This window comes from Macrotis lagotis, chromosome 7, assembly GCF_037893015.1.
Source record: "Macrotis lagotis isolate mMagLag1 chromosome 7, bilby.v1.9.chrom.fasta, whole genome shotgun sequence".
NCBI classification, from domain to species: Eukaryota; Metazoa; Chordata; class Mammalia; order Peramelemorphia; family Peramelidae; genus Macrotis; species Macrotis lagotis.
Window position 1 is genome coordinate 211,893,359 of NC_133664.1, and position 25,416 is coordinate 211,918,774.

Below are 25,416 nucleotides of genomic sequence, written 5' to 3' on the forward strand. Positions count from 1 at the left end.
CCTCTTAGCCTTTCCTCAGAAGTCCAAATCTGTCTTGAGGATTGAAATTAGTGCACATTAATTCTGGAATTTCTTACATGGCATTAATATAAGATATCAGGTTTACTATTTATTACTTGTGTTGCCTTAGGAAATTTCCTTTAACTCATTTTCTCATCTATAAATTGAAGGAATTGGATTATATATTGCTAAAGTATAAATCCTATTTCTATTTAAACAATAACTATAGCCTTTTTAGACTAGCCTGAAAACTCTTATTATGTAATGATTCATTTACTTAATAAAATTAATTATGCTTTTTTAAGATGATTCTGAGTTGATCTGAAGAGTTCATTTGGTTTATGGAAATAGATTTGTCCTAGTCACTATTCACCATGAATTGAAATATCAAAAGAAAATCCATTTATCCAATGTTAGATGACTAATGTGTTATATTTTGCATCATGGAACATTCATATTACTATTTAAAACAATTTTCTATACTTGCCTTTTTTAGTCTTAATATTTCATATATGTCAGTGAAATAGAATAAATGGAACTTCTAATTGTATATGAAAATTAGCTCATATTTCAGTAATGCAAATATTGCTTTGTCAGTTGTGTATATGTCTGTCTCTATGTTGTGTGTGGTCAATATATTTTGGCTAGATTGAACCAGCATTAAGTGCCTGCTGCCCATTGTAAATCATTGTTATATAAAAAAGAAAAATGATACTCTCTGCTCAGAGGAGTTTACCATTTAATATTGAGTATATGAAAGGTATATATGTCAAAATATGTTCTTTGAATACTTATATTTAGCAGCCAGGTGAACCTATATATAGCCAGATGTACCAAAGTAAGATGACTTTAAAACAGTTGACCAAAATTCTGTTATTTCATTCTTTTTTTTAAAGTTTTTGCAAGGCAAATAGGGTTAAATGGCTTGCCCAAGGCCACACAGCTAGGTTATTATTAAGTGTCTGAGGCCGGATTTGAAGTGGGGTACTCCAGAGTCCAGGGCCAGTGCTCTGTCCACTGCACCACCTAGCTGCCCCTATTTCATTCTTAATACTGAGAAAGTATCAAGCAGAAATAGAAAATGCATACTATAATTGAAATTTATATTTTATGAAGTAATTTTAAATTAAATTTTACTTTTTAAATTATCAGATATTCACTTATGTCTCCCCATCACAGAGGGAGCAACCCTTGTAACACTAAAAGTATTTATGCAAAACAAATTTCCTATATTGGCCTTGTCCAAAATTGTGTTTTCCATTTTATATATTACTATGTCAGAAAGTAAGTAACATACTTCATTATTTGTCTTTTTGGATCATTTTTTTAAAATTATTTCTCCAACCACATGCAACAGTAATTTCTAGCAGTCATACTTTTTTTAATTTAAAAAAAAGAGTTTTATTTATTTTGAAATTTAGAATTAATCATTTTTTTTCAAACAAAGATCTGCCTTCTTTCCCTCCCATCTTTCCCCTTCAAATTCTATTTTATTTTTGAATTTTAGAGTTTCTCCCCTAATCTTGCTTCCCTCCCCCACCCCTCCCACAGGAGGCAGTCTGTTAGTCTTTACATTGTTTCCGTGGTATACATTGATCTATATTGAATGTGTTGAGAGAGAAATCATATCCTTAAGAAGAAAAAAAATAAAATATAAGAGATATCAAGATTACATAATAAGATAATTTTTTTTAATTAAAGGTAATTGTCTTTGGTCTTTGTTCAAGCTCCACAGTTCTTTCTCTGTATACAGATGGTATTCTCCATCACAGATACCCCAAAATTGTGCCTGATTGTTGCACTGATGCAATGAGCAAGTCCATCAAGGTTGATCATCATTCCCATGTTGCTATTAAGGTGTACAATGTTCTTCTGGTTCTGCTCATCTCACTCAGCATCAGTTAATGCAAATCCTCCCAGGTTTCCCTGAATTCCCATCCCTCTTGGTTTCTAATAGCACAGTACTGTTCCATGACATACATATAACACAGTTTGTTAAGCCATTCCCCAATTGAAGGACATTCACTTAATTTCCAATTCTTTGCCACCACAAACAGGGCTTCAGCAATAATTCTTTGCAAGGTTTTGAGTCTAACATGAGTCTAATATTTCCCTTCTCTTTGCTCTGATAGAAAGCAATCTATTATAGGCTATACATGTAAAATCATATTAAACAGCTCTCTGGGATCATTATTGACCCTTGTTCTCAATGATTATTAAAAACATCAGAGTTTGTAAGATCAGAGAGTTCTTAAGTCTTTCAAAAATTTTCATTTTTCCACACAGATTATAATATAAATTGCTCTCCTGGTATTTAACTCTACATCAATCAAAGTCTCATATTTCTCTGAAACATTTTTCATTTTTCCTTTTCAATCTTGGTCAGCCTGATGAAAATGAGGTAGTACCTCTGGGTTTTAATTTGCATTTCTCTAATTATGAGTAGGAAGATATATATATATATATATATATATATATATATATATATAATTTTTTTTTAAGATTTTTTTCAAGGCAATGGGTTTAAGTAGCTTGCACAAGGCCATACGGCTAGGTAATTATTAAATGTCTGAGGCCAGATTTGATCTCGGGTACTCCTGACTCCAAGGCCAGTTCTCTATCCACTGCGCCACGTAGCTTCCCCAGAAAGATATTTTTTAAAAAAAATTAAATGTTTATTTTTCATTTGTATCAAGTAATTAAGCACTATATTAAAGTTTTCAAAAACTTGCTATATTATCATTAGAGATTTTTGTGCCTAAACTAGATAAAGAGCAAATTCATTTCTACCTTTTAATCCTGTCCTTCGATGATGCTTATTTATTGGTCTCAGAAGTTTTTTCAAACCAGGTCATGTAGTTAATAATGTAAAGAAAACTTTTTGGAGTTAGGAGGCCTAGCTTTGACTTGGATTTAAGCATGCCACTTAAATTCTCCATACTTCAGTTTCTCATTTTTCAAATATAAATATTTGTTTTTATACTTAACTACAATTATGTGAAGAACAAATGAAATAATGGATTATTAAAAGAATAAAGTTCTTTTCTTTCTCCCCCCTCCCCCTTTCACTTCTCCCCATACTCCTAATTCAACAACCATTTGTTTAGTTCCTACTATATTCAAGGTACTATGCTAGGGGCTGGTAATATAAAAATAATGAAAAATTAGTTTGGGCCTATCAGGTGACATGGTCAGTGAGTCAACATACATTTCCTAGGAGCCTGATGTGAGTGACACATATGACACACACAGACACACAAGTACTAGAGATTGAAAGAAAGGTAAAAATATGGGTTTTGACCTTAAGGAACTTAACTTCTTTTGTTTTATTGATCGAATTTTTTTTTTCAAACAAGGATCTGCTTTCTTTCCCTCCCATCTTTCCCCACAAATTGTAATTTAAAAAGCAAGAAAAACTAAACCTCTCTTTAAAACCTATTTTAGTTAAGCAAAAAAAAAATGACTACATGGACCATGTGCAAAAAATTTATGCCTCTTGAGTTCATTGCCTTTCTTTCAAGAAGTGGATAGCCTGGTTCGTCATAAGTTCTCTGGGATTTTGGTTGATCATTGCATTTATCAGTCTCTAAAATTTTCAAAACTATTTGTCTTTAAAATATTTTTATTTTATTTTTTTTTATTGTTCAGGATCCCTCATCATTCCTTCTCTCACAATACTAATTTATCACATGCCTATATCTATAACTTCTTCCATGATTCCCTACTTGTTGGGCACCCCCTTCAGTTTTCAATTCATTGCTACCACACAAATAGCTGCTATAAATGTTTTCATAACCTTGATCTCCTTGGGCTATATCTCTAATACCAGCATCACTGGTTCAGAGTATACAAAATTTTTTTTTGAAGGGGGAGCATTTTTCCAGATTGCTTTCCAGAATAGCTGGAACATCCTCCTCATTACCTCTTCCTCACCTCACATCCTTTCTTTTCCTTTTATTTTTTTGGTTAATTTTGTCAGTTCAAGATATGAGTTGAAACTTCTAATTATTAATAATTTAGATCATGTTTCCATATAGATATTGATAGATATTGATAACTTTGATTTTGTCCTCTAAAACTACCTATGACAGTTTATCAGAGAAAGTTGCAGTTAAGGATTTGTTTTTCCCCCCTTTAACTGATGTTTTTATTTTTTTGTTGATTTTTATTGATTTCTTGTTTTTTTTTTTATCATCATAGTTATCTCCAGTTTCCCTATATTGTCCTCTCTCAGAAAGTTATCCTATTATAACAAATGGAATTTTTTAAAGACAAAAAAAAATAAAGAACACAAATAAACACAAGATATACTGAAAAAGTCTGAAAACATGCCCAAGTGTGACCTGTAACTCTTCTAATTTAATGAAAGGGGGTATCTTCTCATATTTCTTCATTTGAACATTCTTTATCTTTATTAAATTCCCTCTGAAAGTTTTTATTGTCTTCTATATTCTATTATCTTCTAACTATAATCATAGTTATCCCAAGTATCTTCTTCTTCCTAGAAGGTGATTTCATATAACAAATGGTATATTTTAGAGTGGAAAAATAAAAGCACAATTGAAAAAACTCTAAAAAAAATTTTGAAGTCCCTTTCATTTCCACAAAGGATTGGGCGAAAGATATCCTCTCTTATCTTTTCATTCTAGTCCTACTTGATCTTTGTAATTTTGGGACATACAATTTTTACTTTTCCTGGGTAGTTTACATTTACATTGTTTTAGTTATTATATGTTTTCTTTCCTCTGATGAATTTACTATATATCAATTCATAAGAATCTTTATAGGTTCAAAACAATTATTTTTTATTGTTTCCTTTTGTCCTTTTAATACCTTTCATAAAAAATCCCTTTTGGCTTCCCCCCCCTTTTCCTCTTTGTAGGATGGTCACTTTCTCTCTCTAAGCTAGAACCATGTGCTCTGAGTCTATCCTTCTGGAACAATATGGCCCCAATTGCATGTGGCAAGATTTTTGTTGTTTGAAGGTTTTCTCCTCTCCTCTCCTGGGCTTGCTGCTATTTTTCTATTCTTTCTACTAAGTTCTTTCCTATGTTGTTTCTGGACTCATAACTAAATTCTTTGCTAAATCTTTATTGTTTCTATGAATTTTGCAGGCATGTAAAAAAAAATCTTGAGTTTTACAACTCCAGGGCTAATGGTAAATTTTTCACTCTTTTTAAAATTTAAGGCAATGGGGTTAAGTGACTTGCCTAAGGTCACACAGCTAAGTGTCTGAGGTTGGATCTGAACTCAGATATTCCTGACTTCAGGGCTAGTACTCTATGCCCACTGTGCCACCTAGCTGCCCCAAAATTTTCACTTTTTTTAATGGAATTTTCAGTTACTTTATATACATTATATATATATATATATATATATATATATATATATAATATACATATAATATAATAATACATTATATATATATATATATTTCCAACCAGTTTCCCAAAATGATTGTACTGATTCACAGTTTGACCAAGAATGCAATAGTGTCAGCACTCTTATCTAAAAAGAAGTGGCTTGCTGAAGTCCACATAACTAAGTAATTATTAAGTGTCTGAGGCCAGATTTGAACTCAGGTACTCCTGACTCCAGGGCCGGTGCTCTATCCACTGTGCTCCTAGTCGCCCCTGTGAGCCATCTCTTTTAACAAAGAATAAAAAGAAAGCGTGGGGGAAAAAATAAACAGTTCAGCAAAACTCAGACACAACTTCTACTATGTTTGACAGTAATCCACATCAATATTGGACAATTCACCTCAGTAAAGAAAAGACATGTTCTCAACTTTTCTCCATCACTGCTCCAATTTTATAGAAAAGGAAACTGAGATTGTGACTTGTTCAAGGTTTGCACAGCAAGTAGTAGAATTGGTGAACTAGAATTTTGTTCTTTGACACCAAACCCAGGGCTCTTTCAATAGTTGTCCCTGTCATACTCACAATCTTTTTTGCTATTGTTTTAGTTGTTTTCAGTTGTTTCTGATTCTTTGGGGTCCCTTTTCTTAGTAAGATGCTGGAGTGGTGTGTCATTGCCTCCTCTAGTTCATAATCTCGAAGAAGAAAAGGACCCAAACATAGATAACCATAGTACACATATGTGTAGAAGACTAGGCTTCAGCAGAAATCTACCCTGTCATTTTCCTGACAAGTGATCATCCAGTCTCATGTTGAAAGTTCTCAAATAATGGACAGTTCACTACCTATCATGGCAACGTATCAAATAAACTCCAATCAACCAACTCAAATTGAGAAGCATATATTAAGTATTTCATATGGATTCATAGAGGCTCAGTAGACATAGCTCTAGACTTGGAGACAGGAAGAAATAGAACCTCACTGGGTCACTGTATGACCTTGTGCAAATTGCCTAATCTCTGAATTGCTCAAATGTAAAATGGGAACATTAAGAGTGTCTGTTTCCCAAGAGGCTGTGGGTTCCTTTTTTTTATTTTAAAGATTTCTATTAATTTATTTTTTCATGATTGATATTTTTCCAATTCTATTTTATGAAAGTTTTTCAACATTCATCCACATGCATATGCATTCATCCACATGTATATGCATATTTATGTTAAATAATTTCCTTCTACTCTCCTTTCCTATCCCTCTCTCCTATGGAGAATAGTCTGGTGAACATTGTGTATATATGTGTATGTGTCTGTGTGTATGTGTGTGTATACATTTGTATTTAACATGTTTATAGTTTACTCATTTTCTATATGAGGAATTAGGATTAAGGGAAAAGAAAGAAAGCCCTGAGACAGGAAAAGACATAAGAGAAAATTTTAAAAAGTGAGCATGGTATTCATACAGATTCTACAGAATTTTCTTTGTTTTTTTTTTGTTTGTTTGTTTGTTTTTCCTCTGAATATGGATCACATTATTCATAACAGGTCTCCCAAGGTTGTCCTACCTCTCTGAATCACTAAGAGGAGCTGTATCTATCAAGGTTGATCATCTCACCATGTTCTGCTCCCTTTGCTCAGCATCCATTCTGTAATTTGTTCCATGCTTCTCTAGAGTCTGATTATTGATGGTTTCTTTTTTTTTATTTTTGTACAAATGATAGTTTTTTAATACATAGACATAATACCCCTCCCCTCAAAAAATAGACCCTCATGCGAAATAAAGTAAAAGAAAGAGAAAAAGATGTGTTTCAGTTTGTGTTCTGATACCATCAGCTCTGTCTTGGGTGGATTACATTCTAAATGATAAGTACATCCAAAAAAATTACTTCCATATTTTTCCACAGTTGCTGTTGCTGATTGTAATTCCCTCCATTCATTCCTCCCCACTGCCACATATTATATTTTCTCTCTCCTTTCACTCTTTCTCTCTTCCAGAATGTGCTGTAGAGTAGCTGAGTGGCACAGTGGAAAGAGCACCAGCCCTGGCCCTGTGGTCCTGGACAGGCCACCCAATCCTAGCTACTTGCAAAAAGTAAAAAAGAAAATGTGTTATATCTGACTCTTCTATCCTATGATCTCCCCTCTCCCCTATCACCCACATTCACCCCCCCCATTCCCCTTCTCTCCTTTTTTCTCTAGATGTCTATACCCTATTGAGTGTGTATGCTGATTCTTCTCTGAGCCACTCCTGATGAGAGTGAAGGTTCCCTCATTACCTGTCACCTTCCTCCCTTCCATATTATTGCAAAAGCTCATTGCAAAAAAAAGACTTTTATATGAAATATCTTAGCCTATTCCACCTCTCCTTTGTCTTACTCCCAGTACATTTCCTTTTTAGCCATTGACTCCATTTTTACAATATATTATATCTTCAAATTCAGCTCTCTCTTGTGCTTCATTTATAAAAGCTCCTTCTACCTGCTCTAATAAATGAGAAGGTTCACATGAATATTATCAATATCATCTTTCCATGCAGGAATACATGTAGTTCATCATCATTAAGTCCCTCATAATTTACCCTTCTCCTCCATTCTCTATGCTTCACCTGAGTCCTGTACTTGTAGGTAAAACTTTCTCTTCAGCTCTAGTCATTTCAGCAGAAACATTAGAAATTCCCCTGTTTCATTGAAAGTTGATTTTTTTTCCCATGGAAGAGGATGTTTAGTTTTGCTGGGTTGTTGATTCTTGGTTGCATTCCAAGCTTGTTTGTCTTCCAGAATATTATATTCCAAGCTCTATGAGCCCTTAATGTAGTTGCTGCTAAGTCTTGTGGGATCCTGACTGCAGCTCCCTGATATTTGAATTGTATCCTTCTGGCTGCTTGTAGTATTTTCTCTTTGATTTGGGAGTTCTGGAACTTGGCTATAATATTCCTGGAGGGTTTTTTTTTGGATCTCTTTCTCGGGGAGATCAGTGGATTCTCTCCATTTCTATTTTGCCCTCTGCTTCTAGGATATCAGGGCAATTTTCCTGTAATAATTCTTTGAGAATGATGTTGAGGCTCTTTTCCTGATTATGACTTTCAGGTATTCCAAACAATTTTTAAATTATCTTTCCTGAATCTGTTTTCCATATCAGTTGTTTTTTCAATGAGATGTTTCATATTTTCTTTTAATTTTTTATTCTTTTGGTTTTGAAGTATTGAGTCCTGATTTCTCATCAATTCAGCAATCTCTCTCAGTTCCATTCTTTGTCTGAAGGATTTTTTTTCCTCAGAGAGCTTTCTTATCTCTTTTTTCCATCTGGCTAATTCTGTTTAATCATTTCCTCAGCCTGTGCCTGGTTTTGGTTGTACTTCCTGAGCTTTTGAGTTTTATTGGGTCACCCCCCACAAGGACCTCAGTGTGTGAGGCTCTTGACTGTGCTCCGGGTCTGTGAATGAACACAAGCACACTGATGGGCTGAGTATTCAGGGTGCAGCTAGCTGGAGGTTCCTGCTGGGCGACTCTGCTGGACTGCTTCCATTTCCTGGATCTGGGCTGTCGTGGCCACACTGTGTCTGCCACCAGACTGAGGGCTTGGGGTTTGAAGGTGCCGTGTCTGTGCTGAGGACCTGGGTTTCGTACTCATTCTGGCAGAGGTCTCCCTGCTGATCTTGTGCTTGGTGCTTCCTGGGGTACATAATAGGAAACTGCTTCTACTGCTGGGAACCAATGCTTCCATCTTCCCTGGGGCTTTACCTAGGAGGCTGAAGTTCCTTCACTCTGGTGGGACTGCCCCTCTAACCCCATGGAACAGAGGTTTTTAACTACGTTACCTTTGGCTGGAGAATTGCCTCACTGGGTCCTTCTGTGGGTTCTGTCTCTTGAAAATTTTGTTAGAGTCATAATTTTAAGATTTTTGAAATATTTGAAATATTTCAGAGAGAGCACCTAGGAGAGGCTCTTCTCCTGCTGCCATCTTGGCTGTGCCCCAAGATTTTCACTTTCAAAGAACTCCCATCTTTATGGCAGCACCAGCAATTCCCCCATCATCAGTTCCATTATGAGAAACATTTTCTAAACATAATTTCATTTGATTCTCACAACAACACAGTAAGGTTGGAACTATAGATATTATGTACATTTTACATGTAAGGTTCAGATAGATGACATTATTTATCTAGGACCATACAGTTACTAAATTTTTTTTCTCCTGTCTCCAAGTCCAGTACTTATTGATTGCAATATAAATCAGGCATTACCCCAAAAAGCAATATCACACTGACTAAGGTGTCAATGGGCTTATCACAAACACCTAATATTAAGAAGAGTACAAAAGGAGAGAAGAGTGAAGAGGAAAGGAGAGAGATGGTTGATTGTTGGAATGAAGTAATAGATTTTTATCAACCTGATCAGCTGTTACTAAGTAACCATAAGATTGTAGGATGATCAGCTGTGAATATCTTACCTTTTCTCTTTTCTTTAAATGATATTTTATTTTTCCATATTTCCATATTTATTTTTCCATATACATGGAATTTTTCAACATTTCAACATTCATCCAAATGCACCTTTATTTTTAGGCGGCAAAATTTCCTTTCACCCTCCCTTCCCACTCCCTTCTCCTCAGTGGCAAACGGTCATGTGAAAATATTGTACATACACATTTGTGTTAAACATTTTTACAGATTAGTCATTTTCTGTATGAGGGATTAGGATTAATGAAAAGAAATACATGAGATATTTTTTATAAAGTGTTTGATTCTGAAGGGTTTTTTTTTCCCTCTAGATGGGAAGCATTATCCATAGCCAGTCCAGTACTGTTGTCCTAGCCTTCTAAACTTCTGAGAGTTGCATCCATCAAAGGTGGTCATCTTACAATGTTGTTGTTAATGTGTACATTGTTCTCTTGGTCTGCTCCTTTCATTCAACATCAGATTCTGTAATTTCTTCCATGCTTCTCTAGAATCTGACCATTTATGGTTTCTTATACCATATTATTTCATAACATTCATATACCATAATTTGTTTAACCATTCCCCAGTTAATGGACATCCCCTCAATTTCCAATTCTTTGCCACTACAAAAAGCTGCTATGAATATTTTGGAACATGTAGAACTTCCCCATTTTTGATGTTTGCTCTTGGATAATAGGCCTAGATTTGGAATTGCTAGGTCAAAGGTTATGAACAGTTTTTTTGCTCTTTGGGCATAGTTCCAGAATGGTTGGATCTGTTCACAACTCCGCCAGCAATGTATCAATGTCCCAATCCTCCCACAACCTCTCCAACATTGATCATTTTCTCTTTTTGTCATCTTAGTCAATTTGATAGGGTTAGGTGATACCTCATTGTTGTTTTAATTTGCATTTCTCTAATCAATCATAATTTGAAGTATTTTTTCATATGATTATATGTAGCTTTAATTTCTTCATTTGAAAACTGTCTATTCATGTCCTTTGACCCTTTGACCATTTATCATTTGGGGAATAAATTGTAACTTTATAAATCTGATGTGTATTTTGGAGATGAGACCTTTATCAAAATGCCTAGTTGTGAAGATTGTCTCCCAGCTTTCTGCTTTCCTTCGGATTTTGACAACATTGATTTTATTAGTGCAAAAATCTTTTAATTTAATATAGATAAAATCTTTATTTTGTTTATAATGTCCTCTATTTCTTGTTTGGTCATAAATTTGTCCCCTTTCCATACATCTGATATAGTATTTCTTGTTCTATTAATTTATCTGTGGTGTTGCCTTTATGTCTAAATCCTGTATGCATTTTGACCTTATTTTGGTATGTTTTTTGCCATACTATTTTCCAGTTTTCCTAACAATTTTTGTCAAATAGTGAGTTCTTATCCCAAAAGCTAATGTCTGTGGATCTGTCAAACAGTAGATTACTGTAATCATTTGCTGCAGTTTCTTTTGAACCTATCCTAAAACACTGATCCATTACTCTGTTTCTTAACCAGTACCAGACAGTTTTGATGATTGCTGCTTTACAGTGTAGTTCTAGATCTGATACAGCTAGACCACCTTTCTTTACAATTTTTTCATCAGCTCCCTTGCTATTCTTGACATTTTTGCTCTAGATGAATTTTGTTACTATTTTTTCCAGCTTGATAAAGTAGTTATATGGTTGTTTGATTGTTATGGCACTGAAAACATAGTTTATTTTGGGTAGAATTGTCATTTGTGTTAAATTAGCTCTACCTTACCAAGAGCCATTGACATTTTTTCAGTTATTTAGATCTAACTTTATTTGGGTGAGAAGTACTTTACAATTTTTTTCATATAGTTTGGGTTTGTCTTGGGAGGAAGATTCCCAAGTTTTTAATGTTGTCCACAGTTTGTTTCAGTGGAATTTCTCTTTCTATCTCTTGTGCTTGGGCTTTGCTGTTCATATATAGAAATGTTAATGATTTATGTGGGTTTATTTTATATTCTGCTACTTTGCTGAATTTGTTAATTGTTTCAAGGAATTTTTCTAGATGACTTTCTCAGGTTCTCTAAGTATACCATCATATCATCTGCAAAGAGTGAAAGCTTTGCTTGCCTCATTGCCAGTTCTGATTCCTTCAATTTCTTTTTTTTTCTGTTATTGCTAAAGTTAGTATCTCTAATACTATATTCAATAGTAATGTGCTAATGGAGATCGTTGTTTCACCCCTAATCTTACTGGAAATGCTTTGAGTTTATCCACATTACATATAATATTTATTTATGGTTTTAGATAGACACTATTTATTAATTTAAGAAAAACTCCATTCCTAAACTTTCTAGTGTTTTTAATAGGAATGGATATTGTATTTTTATCAATGGCTTTTTCTAACTTGCCTTTTCTCAGCAATTTTGGGATCTCTTTCGTGGGGGCATTGGTGGATTCTCTCCATTTCTATTTTGCCCTCTGCTTCTAGGATATCAGAGCAATTTTCCTGTAATAATTCTTTGAGAATGATGTCAAGGCTCTTTTCCTGGTCATGACTTTCAGGTATTCCACTAATTTTTAAATTATCTTTCCTAAATCTGTTTTCCATATCAGTTGTTTTTTTCAATGAGATGTTTCACATTTTCTTTTAATTTTTCATTCTTTTGGTTTTGAAAGTATTGAGTCCTGATTTCTAGTAAAATTAGCAATCTCCCTGAGTACTGTTTGTCTGAAGGATTTGCTTTCCTCAGAGAGCTTTCTTATCTCCTTTTCCATCTGGCCAGTTCTGCTTTTTAAAGCATTCTTCTCCTCAATAACTTTTTGAATTGTTTTATCCATTTGACCTATGCTGGTTTTTTTTTTTCATTGATCTCTTAATTTTATTTTTAATTCTCATTTTTTACAAATTTTTTTTTTGCACTAATAAAATATTCTTGTTTAAGAGTAAACAAAATACCCCTTCCCCCATGAATATAGACTTGCTTGGGTGATAAAGTAAAGGGGAGAGAAAAAAATTAAAATAAAAAAAAGAATAATAGTAATAATTGTAGGTATGGCCAGGTGGTGCAATGGATGAAGCACGAGCCCTGGAGCAACGAGCATCTGAGCCCACATCCAGCCCTGTAGACCCAACAATCACCCAGCCGTGTGACATGCAAGCCACCCGACCCCCACTGCCCTGCAAAAACCTAAAAGAAGAAAAAAAAATGGACCCAAAATAAAATAAAATAGTAATAATAGTAGGGGTGGCTGGGTGGCACACAGAGCATTGGCCCTTGAGTCAGGAGCACCCGGGTCCAAATCTGACACCCAAAGATCACCCTGCTATGTGGCCCCAGGCAGGCCACCTAGCCCCAGTTGCCCTGCACCCTCCCCCAAATAATAATAATAAAAAATGTGCTTCAGTCTTTGTTCCAACACCAACAACTCTGTCATGGGTGGATCTCATTCTTTATGATAAATCCATGGCAAAAGTTACTTCCATATTTTTCCAATGTTGCCATTGCTGATCGCAACTCCCTCCTTTCATATTTCTCCACTACTGTGTACTATATTTTCTCTCTCCTTTCTCTCTGACTTTGCTGTAGGGTAGCTGAGTGGCGCAGTAGACAGATCCCTGGTCCTGGGGTCAAGAAGCCCTGAGCCCCCATACCACCCCTTAGGCCCAGAATCCACCTGGCCTTATGGTCCTGGACAGGCCTTCCAATCCCAGCCCCTTGCAAGAAGTAAAAAAGAAAATGTGTTACATCTGACCACTCTCCCCCCATGGTCCATCATCTCTCCTCCTTTATGCACATCCTCACCCCTTCCCCATGCTCCCCCTCCTTCTTACTCCAGATGTCTATACCCCATTGAGTATATATGCTGTTTCCTCTCCTAGCCACCTCTGATGAGAGTGAAGATTCCTTCATTCCCCCTTGCCTCCCTCCATCCATATCATTGCAATAGCTCATTGTAATAATAAAAAAATCTTACTATATGAAATATCTTGGCCTATTCCCCCTCTCCTTTTTCTTTTTCCCATTACATTTCCCTTTTTTTCTATTGACTCCATTTTTACACCATATTTTTTCTTCAAATTCAGCTTTCTCCTGTGCTTCAACAATAAAAGCTCCCTCTATCTGCTCTATTAACTGAGGAGGTTCATATGAGTATTATCAGTGTCATTTTTCTATGCAGGAATACATGCAGTTCATCATCATTAAGTCCCTCATATTTTCCCCCCTCTCCTCCAATCTCCGTGCTTCACCTGAGTCCTGTATCTGAAGATTAAACCTTCTGTTCAGCTCTGGCCATTCCAGAAGGAACATTTGAAATTCCCCTGGTTCATTGAAAGTCCATCTTTTTCCCTGGAAGAGGACATTCAGCCTTGCTGGGTAGTTGATTCTCAGTTGCATTCCAAGCTCTTTTGCCTTCTGGTATATTCTTTTCCAAGCCCTACGAGCCTCCAATGTAGTTGGTGCTAAGTCCTGTGTGATCCTGACTGCAGCTCCACAATATTTGAACTGTGTCCTTCTGGCCGCTTGTAATATTTTCTCTTTGACTTGGGAGTTCTCAGACTTGGCTATAATATTCCTAGGTGTTGGTTTTTTGGGATCTCTTTCTCAGGGGGATCGGTGGATTCTCTCCATTTCTATTTTGCCCTCTGTTTCTAGAATATCAGGGCAGTTTTCCTGTAGTAATTCTTCGAAAATGATGTCAAGGCTCTTTTCCTGATCATGACTTTCAGGTATTCCAATAATTTTCAAATTATCTTTTCTAAGTCTGTTTTCCATATCCGTTGTTTTTTCAATGAGATATTTCACATTTTCTTCTAATTTTTCATTTTTTGGTTTTGAAGTATTGATTCCTGATTCTGATAAATTCATCTATATCCCTGAATTCTATTCTTTGTCTGAAGGATTTGTTCTCCTCAGAGTTTTCTTATCTCTTTTTCCATCTGGCCATTTTTGTTTTTTAAAGCATTCTTCTTCTCCATAACTTTTTGAACTGTTTTATCCATTTGACCTAAGATGGTTTTTAGCATGCTATTTTCTTCAGCATTTTTTTGGATTTCCTTGACTAGGCTGCTGACTTCATTTTCATGTTTTTCCTGCATCTCTCTCCTTTCTTTTCCCAGTTTTTCTTCCAACTCCTTCATTTGATTTTCAAAGTCTTTTTTGAGCTCTGTCATAGCCTGAACCCAATTTTTGTTTTGCTTGGAGTCTTTAGATGCAGGAGCTTGTACCTCCTTATCTTCAGACTGAGTATTTTGATCTTTCTTGGGCTCATGAGCAAAATATTTCTCAATGGTCTTCCTCTTATTTCTTTGCTTGCTCATTTACCCAGCCTGAGACTGGTTTGGGGGTGCTTCCTGAGCTTTTGGGACACTCCCACAAGGGTCTCAGTGTGTGAGGCTCTGTCTTCCCTCCTTATCTGTGAATGACCTTAAGCACCCCCCTCTGCTATGGGGCTGAGGTATGGGGGGCCCTGCTGTTCTATTGGGGGGGCCTAGACTGTGATCAGGATCTGAATGTTTTCAGAGCCCCAGAGTCCTGTTCCAGGGGCAGAGGACAGAGTTCGGCAGTCTCTCTCTTTACTCCCCTCCCTCAGCTCAATGGGCTCATGCCCTGGGGGCTCCTGCTTATGGGCTCTGCCTGCTTCTGTTTCCTGGATCAGGGCTGCAGAAAGACCACATTGCTTGCTGTGTGCCCTGAGGGCTGGGCTCCAGGTGCTTGCTCTGGCAGAGGTCCCCCGCTGTTCCCCCACTTTGTGCCTGGTGCTCCCCAGGGTGCAGCTCAGGAGACTCCGCAGCTGCTGTGAGCTGCAGCTCCCAGCACCCTGGGACTGCCTCTGGAAGGCTGAAGTTCTTTGGCTCTAGCGGGCCACCCCTCTGTTAGGCTGCCCCTCCGACCCTGGGGAGCAGAGCCTTTCTGCTGTGTTCCAGGTCACCTTGAGTAGGAGAACTGCCTCAATGGGTCCCTTTGTGGGTTCTGTCTCTCAAAAGTTTAGTTAGAGTCCATAGTTTCACATTTTATCAGAGAGTGCCTAAGACTCAATCCCTTCTTGTCGCCATCTTGGCTCTGCTCCCTATGCTGGTTTTTAATGTATTATTTTCTTCAGCATCTTTTTGGATCTCCTTGACTAAACTGCTGACTTCTTTTTCATGTTTTTCCTGCATCTCTCTCATTTCTTTTCCCAATTTTTCTTGTATCTCCATTACTTGATTTTCAAAGTCTTTTTTGAGCTCTGTCATAGCCTGAGCCCAATTTGTTTTTCTTGGAGTCTTTAGATGCAGGAGATTGTACTTCCTCATCTTCAGATTGAGTATTTTGATCCTTCTTGGGATCACAGGCAAAGTATTTCTCAATGATGTTCCTCTTTTTTCTCTGCTTACTCATTTTCTCAGCCTGATCCTGTTTTCGTGGTGCTTCCTGAGTTTTTTGGGACACCCCTGCAAGGATCTCAGTGTGTGAGGCCCTGTCCTCTTTCCTGGTCTGCGAATGACCATAATTGTCCCCCTCTGTAGGTCAGGAAACTTCCTTGCTGCTGTGAGCTGTGGCTCCCAGTGCCCTGGGGCTGCCTCCAGGAGTCTGAAATTCCTTCCCTCTGTCATGCTACCCCTGTGGTGGGCCACCTCTCCAATCCCATGGAGCCAAGCCTTTCTGCTCTTTTCCAGGTTACCTTGGGTTGGAGAATTGCCTCACTGGATCCCTCTTTGGCGTCTGTCTCTCGAAAATGTAGTTAGAGTCCTAGTTTATAAGTTTTGCTCCAGGGCAACTGAGAGGTCCTCTCCAGTTCCCATCTTGTCTCCACACCCAGAACTCCAGGTTTTAAAAGTAAATGATGAAACTTGTTCTTGTATATAAGCAGGGAAAAATAAAATAAAAAAAAGAAAGGTTATTAGTGATGATTTCCAGAATCCAGTCATATAAACCATTTTTATCAATGATCTGGAAATCTTCATGAAGTCTCCTTTAGTTAAGGGAGGAAAGGAGACATTGCAGGCATATTGAGCTTCATGAACTTTTATCAACTTTTCACTAACTGGAGCAGGAGGTACACAGAAGGTAATAATGATATGAAGAGGAAAAAGTAGGTTGGGGATAGACTATAAAGAGATGCCTGCCTCTCTCTCTCTCTCTCTCTCTCTCTCTCTCTCTCTCTCTCTATATATATATATATATATATATATATATATATATATATATATATATATATATGTATGCATTTACTTTGAATATATGTGTGTGTGTTCGACAGGGTTAGTATATCCTTAATTTAATAAAAACTGAGGAGTTGCCAAAAGATGTGTTTGGCCTATATTGATTCAAGAAGTTTGCTCCAGCAACTAAATAAAAAGATATATTAGAGATGAAAAAAACAAAAACAAAAAAGAAAACCAAAGAATCAGAGTACAGTTGATTCAGACACAGGCAGTATAACACATCAGCATATTTTGGTCTAAGGATCACTGGAGCTATGAATGCTCCCAAAGCAGACAGTCTCCTTCTCCTCTTCCTTAAAATGATAGGGGCCAGGTGAGTAGGTGAGGGAAAATAAAATTTTGAGAAATAGCAAGAACAGAAATGTAGAAACATAGAGATTGACCTTGTCCTCGCTGCTGCTATCTCCCTGCCCATGAAACTTCAACCATGGGGAAGGAGAAGATAATCAGAGATGAGGTAATAACTACTGGAACTGAGCATCACCACCTGTAACTGCTGCATCTATTACTACCTCAGCCAGAATCAAAGAATTGGAAGAGAAATTATAGTTTGACTCAAAAGAGAATTTCTAAATTGGAGTTTTCACAACCGGGAGTTGAATATGAACAAAAGACATTTTATTGATAAATGTCTTCAAAGTCTGCAAAGTCTTCCAGATCAAGATAACCTTTCAAAGGTTAACTGTGTGAAGATCATTTAACATATGTTATAGAGCCTCAAGTTCTAGAGTAAGGAGGGGCCTTTTCTTTTTTTTTGCGGGGGGGGGGGGGGGTTGCAAGGCCAATGGCGTTAAGTGGCTTGCCCAAGGCCACACAGCTAGGTAATTTTTTTTTTTTAGGTCTTTTTCAAGGCAAACGGGGTTAAGTGGCTTGCCCAAGGCCACACAGCTAGGTAATTATTAAGTGTCTGAACCCAGATTTGAAACCAGGTACTCCTGACTCCAAGGCCAGTGCTTTATCCACTATGCCACCTAGCTGCCCCATGAAGGGGCCTTTTCTGAAGTTAATTTGATTATTGATAACATCTTTGACTTTGATACCCATCACTCAAAACACATCTAGGAACTCTTTTGATAGACAAGTTCTGAAAATCCCTACTACTGAAGACCCAACCTTTTGCCTGTGCCAATTTATAAATATGCCCCCCCAATGTCTATGAATGCAGTTTTCTGAGCTCTCATGCATGATTGCTGAAGGTCTAATGAAGAAATAAACACTTGTTCTTAAAAAAAAATCTTTGTTGTATGTTTGGGAATGTTCTTTTGTTTCAAGTTCAGAATTTTAAAATTAAAATAGTTGAATAACTATCACCAAATTACATATTGCAATTATAAATTTTAAAAAATTGCTGAAATGATTATTTCCTTATTATAAGTATCTAAATATTTTTAGACTTAAATTAGTGTGGAGCATGTGTACTTATTTGTGCATATGTGTGTATAAACGTGTGTATTGTGTTTGTGTATATATATTCTACATACGTGCATGTGGGTCTGTGTATAATTTTTCCCCCCCATCCAGAGCTGATTAAGACCAGATAGAATTGTCAATACTGGGATGGGGACTGTCTAGGAGTGTGCTTGGTACAATCATGGCAGCAACATCAAGTAACATTCTGCTGCCCCAGAAGAAAAATAGGATTAAGAGAAGCTGAGAAAGCACCAAGTTAGAAGGACTCCCTAAGATAGCACTGGTTTTCCAAATGGGTGCCAAATTATTCAAATTGGGAATGAAAAATTAAATTCACAAGAATAAAGAAAAATTGAAAAACAATCATTAAGATTCATTTTGCCTATCTATGCATGAATAAAACTGGAAATCTTAATGAAATATGTGAATATCTACCAAAATATAAATGTTATTTGTACTTCATTCTCGAAGAAGGCCATGACACCAGAGGTGATGTCATGACAAGCACATGAATTGGATTTGAGCATTAGTGTGCTATGCGAAGTTACCAGTCTCACTTTCTCCACCAAAGCCATCTGGGTCAAGTGACCAGATATGAACAAGGACGACTGGAGATGGCCCTGGATGTGAGGTAATCAGAGTTAATTGACCTGCCTAAGGTCAGCATATCTAGTAAGTGGTAAGTGTCTGAGACTAGATTCAAACTACCATCCTTCTGACTCCAAGAACAGTGTTCTATTCACTGTGCCATCTAGCTCCCTTCAATGGGAAGACCAAGCTGAGGATACCCTAGGACTTTGAGGCTGCCTGAGGACCCCTAATATTACTGGCACTGGCACTCTAATCCCAGTCTTTGCCTAGAGCCTTGTCCTGTGTGATAAAGATATAAATGGGTCCATATTAACAGAATGCTAAATAGAATACTTAAATAGCCCTATGGGCAGGGGATGGGTGGGGGGAGGAAGGGCAGAACCAAGATGTTAGAGTAATTACAGGGAGTAGACTGAGCACTCTCAAATTTCCCTTCAAACAACTTTAAAACAATGTCTCAAAACAAATTCCAAAATGGCAGAAGGAGTTCAAATCCAGTCTCAGATACTAATTAGCTGTGTAACCTTCCACAAATCTTGAATGCTACTAAAAAATGTGAGGGGGGGGATGCCACCCATGTCTTCATTAGGATTTTCTCTTCCCCTGTCTGTTTTGCAGTTCTTTTTAATTCAGGAGATAGAGAGGAGATTCATTATATAGGCTGTTAACAGTCTAAAGGTCAAGTCTATACATAAATCAATCTGCATATCCCCTATTTGCTTCTCACTTCCTCAAGTTCCTAATCCACTTTTCCCCTCACATCTGTTTGTCTGCTCAGAGCAAGTTCATTTGCCTTCTGCCCTTGAGCTTTTACCATTAGGTATGTCTGTCTGTTCAGAAAAGTGTGGATTCAATTTTAAAAATTTGGCTCAAAAAAAAATTTGTCTTACCCCAGATGTCACCAGCAAGCAGCTCATGTGTGTACCTCTTGTTCTACCTGCTGGGCATGTAACCAACATGCTTTCAACATGCTTTCTGTGCCAAGGCCTATGATGAGTATTCTATTGCTTACATATCTTTTTAACATTTACAAGTTGACCTCATTGTTGATCAAGAGCCTCAATAAAAAGAGGCATTTCTTCACTTCTGTGCCACTGCCTTTTGTTTAAGATACCACTGAAGGAATTTATGTCCAAATGGCAATAAAACTGTGCATACTCTTTGATCCACCTTGTGTGAACCAAAATTTTCTAATTGACCAAAGCTTCCTATCTTCAATTTTTAAAAGTTGTCTTATGTAATGTTTTTTTTCTCTCTAATTTTTCCCCCCATGATATTATGAGAGCATTGGTGTTTCCTGAACAGTAAACCCAATAGGAAACTGGAACATAATGAACCAAGAAAAATATAGATTTCAAGGGTTGTCTTATTGCCTGTTTCAGAAGCATGGAAGTAGAAGGAAAAAAAAAGAATAGAATGAGTTTTGGTTCTGTATATGTTCTAACATTGCCTGCTGTGGTCACATGGCTGCTTTCGCTCCTTAAAGATGTTTGCTTACTGTAATATAACATAATCTGGTTTTGCTTATCTCTTTTATTGTTCTTATTTGAGAATTAAATGCATGAAATGTATATGCCTTTTTTGTATACTTAAAATGATCATTTAGGGTAGAGAACAATTGTTAATTATTGAATCTCACCACTGGTCCAAGTGGTCGGCCCATATATTTGTATTATCCTCTCAGGAGGTCACTCTTCATCCCATCCATTGGCACATCCTGTGTTTGTTAAGCTGATATACACAGATCTTTTCTTAATGCTCAAATCTTCATAAATCTGGACGCCTATTGAGGACCACAGGTGAGTGGGTCTCTGACCATGTTGGTTGAATATAACCATCACAGGAAGCTTGAGTAGTTACTTTCTAGCATGGAAAGTTCCTGGAAAATAAGCAGTTATGATGCAGTTGATATGCCAGTACATACAGCATGGCTTGGGAACAGGAATTCTCAGGGGATATTTTCAGGGGGTTAGATAAAGAAGGGACCTTGTGGTTTTTGCAATATATAAGCTTGTACACAGCTCAATAAATCAGGATCTCTTTTCCATCTTGTCAGTGCCCCTTCTCTTTGTTTATTAGACAGCCTTCAGTCATGTAACCCTGTAATTCTTTCTTCATTCCACCATGGGTCGGCGGGGCCCCCAACAGACTCAGTCCTAGGAAAAGCATCTTAAGTCAAAATAATCTTATGTAACATATCCAATTAATGGATAAGTGAGTATAGGCAGTTAACCCACAAATCCAGTAATGCCATTTCAAGGCTGGTTGTTGCTCTGAAAATGTACGTCTGATTTCTTAGGGATTCCCCACTATAAGATGAATTAAGTTTCCCACTGCCAATCATCCATCCAACTTTCACTCACAGCATTGGAATTAATGCACTACTTTTCTTTGATTTCAAGTACAGTTGAAATTCATTGTTGCCTTCCTTACCTAAGGTAATAGAATTCTGACAAGGGACCCAAGTATTGTTTCTACATTAGTATGAGTAGCATTCCAATAATTTTGATAGATAGTTGTCACGTAGGTAAGAATTCCAACAAATATCGAAAGACTCAACCTCATCTTTCAGTTGCTCTTATCCAAATTCTTATTGTCAGAATTATCAAATGTTACAGAATTTAAAAAATTATTATGAATACTATCCCTAAAATGCAAGCAATAAGTTCTTCTCCCTTCATACTCTGTCTTAAGTTCTCATAACCCCTCTACCCTGAACTTTTTTTTTTAATTTTTTTTTTTTTTTTTACGTTTTTGCAAGGCAGTGGGCTTAAGTGGCTTGCCCAAGGCCACAGAGCTAGGTAATTATTGTCTGAGACTGGATTTGAACTCAGGTACTCCTGACTCCAGGGCCAGTGTTCTATCTACTATGCCACCTAGCCAACCCCTTTTTTTACATTTTAGAAAGGTTTTATTTATTTTAAGTTTTACAGTCCCCCCCCCACAATCTTGGTTCTCTCCCCCTATCCCCCACAGAAAGCGGTTAGTCTTTACATCATTTCCATAGTATGCATTGATCTAAGTTGAAAGTAATGAAAAAGAAATCATATCCTTAAGGAAGAAATATATAGAATGAGATATAGCTGATTTACATAATAAGATAACATATTTTTAAAAAATTAAAGGTTATAGTCTTTGCTCTTTGTTTAGACTCCACAATTCTTTCTCAGGATACAGATCACATTCTCCATTGCAGATATCCCAAAATTGTGCCTGATTGTTGCTTTGTTGGTATGAGCAAGTCCTTTAAGGTTGATCATCACTCCCACGTTACTGTTTGGGTGTGCAGTGTTCTTGTGGTTCTCATCTTGCTCAGCATCAGTTCATGTAGATCCTTCCAGGCTTCCCTGAATTTCCATCCCTCCTGGTTTCTAATAGAATATTAGTGTTCAATCACATACATATACCACAATTTGTTCAGCCATTCCCCAATTGATGGACAGTCACTCAATTTCCAATTCTTTGCCACCACAAACAGAGTGATACAGGTGTACAGGTGATGTTTTTGCCCTTTTTCATAATCTCTTCAGGGTGTAAACCCAGTAGTGGTATTGCTGGATCAAAGGGTATGCACATTTTGTTGACTTGTGGGCATAATTTCAGATTGCTCTCCAGAAAGTTTGGATGAGTTCACAGCTCCATCAACAATGTATTAGTTTCCCAGATTTCCCATATCCCTTCCAACATTGTCCATTGTCCTTTCTGCTCATATTGATCAGTCTGAGAGATGTGAAGTGGTACCTCAGAGATGTTTTAATTTTCCTTCCTCGAATAATTAGTGATTTGACTATGGATTGCTTTGATTTCCTCTACCCTGAACTCTCAACCCACCAAAAAGGTAATAATATAAAAACATTCAAAATACAATGCTTAACCCCAATATATACAGTCTAGTGTCTTCATTCACTTCTTCAATTCCCTGTAAAAAGTCAATTTTAAAGATTCAGAACCACTCTCAATAGTTCATTCTTTAGGTGGTTCAACTGGTCCTCTAACTGTAATTAATGTGTCCACTCTTTCTCAGTAGGACCTTAGAGCAGTTTCAACAACACTTTATTTGGCCCTTCCCCTGGGTTGTAGCTTCATGTCTCTCCAAGTCTTAATTATACCCAATCTCCAGTTGGTTAAGAATGTTTGATAAACTCTAGTAGAGTCTGTACCATTAATCCTATTTATCTTAATTCTGCAAAAGTAAAAGATAGTTCTCAAATGCTTTTACTGAAGTTAAAATAATGAAAAATCTCTAAATGAATTTTTCTCTTTAAAGTATTTCTAAATAGACCATAGGTCATCCTTCTTCTTAAATACTTAGTTGATGCACATTTCTTTCCTTAAAATAGAATTTAAGAATATGATAATAGAGAATCATATTTTGATGTCTCAAAAGTTTCTTATTATTTCACTTAAATAATATTCAAAAGGATCTTTAATTCTCATAGTAAAATAGCTGACAACAGATACCAAGGTTTTACATTAGCCTACCTATTAGGATTTAAATAACTATTAACCAAATGACTTAAAATTTATATGATCACAGCAATTTACCATAAAGTTTAGGCACATAAAGAGAAGGAAAATTCCTTTATACATTTAGATGTCTGTTTCTAGGCAGAGTCATGTTGGTGGTCAAGTACCTTGAGCCAGACTTTAAGTCTTCCAGGTGGGACATCAAAACTCCATAGGGTTACTGGTGTCAATAAAATATCATAGAACATCAGCCCAACAGCAATTCTTTTGCTTTTCATATTTGATGTTTGACACAGAATAATGTCAATTCAGCAGTCCTATAAGATCTTTTAAAGATAAATTTTATTTAAGGTAATGGGGTTAAATGACTTGCCCAGGTTCACACAGCTAGACAAATATTAAGTGTCTGATGTCAGATTTGAACTCAGGTCCTCCTGCCTCCAGGGCTGGTGCTCTATCCACTGCACCACCTAGCTACCCCACAAAAGATCTTAAATAGCAAATTCCAAATAATCAGAACTCCAAATGAGTTCAGCTCACATTGGAAATAGCAAGAGAAAAATCACAATTTATTTTTACCCATGTTGCTCAGGAATTTTTGCTTCAAAGTTAACAACACAAGATATGGGATGTAGGAACTACAATCATACTAAACTGCATATAGAAACAGATTCTATATAAACAATTTTCTTTATTCATATGTTCAGTTATTATCCTTATTTATATAGACACAAACAGCAAACATCACTTCAAAAATCCTTTAAAACAGGGCAGCTGGTGGTGCAGTGGATAGAACACCAGCCCTGGAGTCAGAAGGACTTGAGTTCAAATGTGGCCTTAGACACTTGATAATTATCTAGCTATGTGACCTTGGGCAAGTCACTTAACCGCATTGCCTTGTAAAAAAAGGAAAAAAATACTTTAAAACAATTAGAATATTTTCACATGACTTTCAAATAATTTGCAGGTAGTTCCACAGGTGTTCTTAAATTCCATATAGAACATATAAAATTCATTCGATTCCAAATAAGATGGCATGTGAATTATTACCCTTTTCTAAACATGTCTCCATGCTGAAATCTCATTTCTTAGAACTAAACAAAGTAACAAAGAGGTTTCTTACCTAAGCTTAAGGTTAACCCTATAACTTAATGTCTTTTTCATCTTTGTTTTGCAAATTTACTTACTTCTATTCAAAATACCATTCTCAAAAGAAATTGAGAATCTTCAAGAATTTAATTTTATACATATGATAATTTCAAACACTAATGTAACTCTTATGCCATGGACTGGTAAACAAATTTTACAAAACATCAAGGTCCTTTGATCTTTCTTATTCATTCACAAAGTTGGAGTCTCAAATGCTTTTACCTTAAATAACAATTTCACCAGTCATAGTTAGATACATTTGTTTGTTCCTTTATGGGTTTGCCATGGAGAATGTACTCATTCATTAAATAAAAGCCTTCACTTAGAATTCCTCACTTATTTTTCTATTTCAGTTCAAATTTGTCCTAATACAATAACTAAATCATTAAAAATCATTAAGTAACTTCAGGTAGTTTATCTTTTTCATAAATATTAGTAATGCTTAGGAAATGTGTAAACATCAGTTAAAAAAACAGGCTGATAAATAACAAAAGTAATTAAAAATTTTTTTCCACTGATTTTTCTTTTAGTTTCTTTCAGTCCATATTCTGTAATATCCAAGTTACATATGCATAACTTATACAAGTTTATTAATTATACATCATTACCAAGAAAATTAACAGTATTTGAAACTTAAAACAAAACCCATTACTAAAAAGGTAAAACTTTGTAATTACCTTTATACAATTAAATGCTTGTCTAAATTTCCTTATAGTCATCTTGTCACCATTGGCATCATGATGTATACCATTAACAATAACAATTATCATTTAACTTCTTTCAGTCACCCACTTAACAAATTTAAACTGCATGCATATTCCCCATTGCT

General features: G+C 36.3%; 1 protein-coding gene across 4 annotated transcripts in view; it reads left to right on the forward strand.

The window, feature by feature from the left end:
- Positions 1-25,416, forward strand: part of GXYLT1 (glucoside xylosyltransferase 1) — a 116,836-nt gene that overhangs the window by 69,130 nt on the left and 22,290 nt on the right. The gene's annotated exons all lie outside the window — the stretch shown is intronic.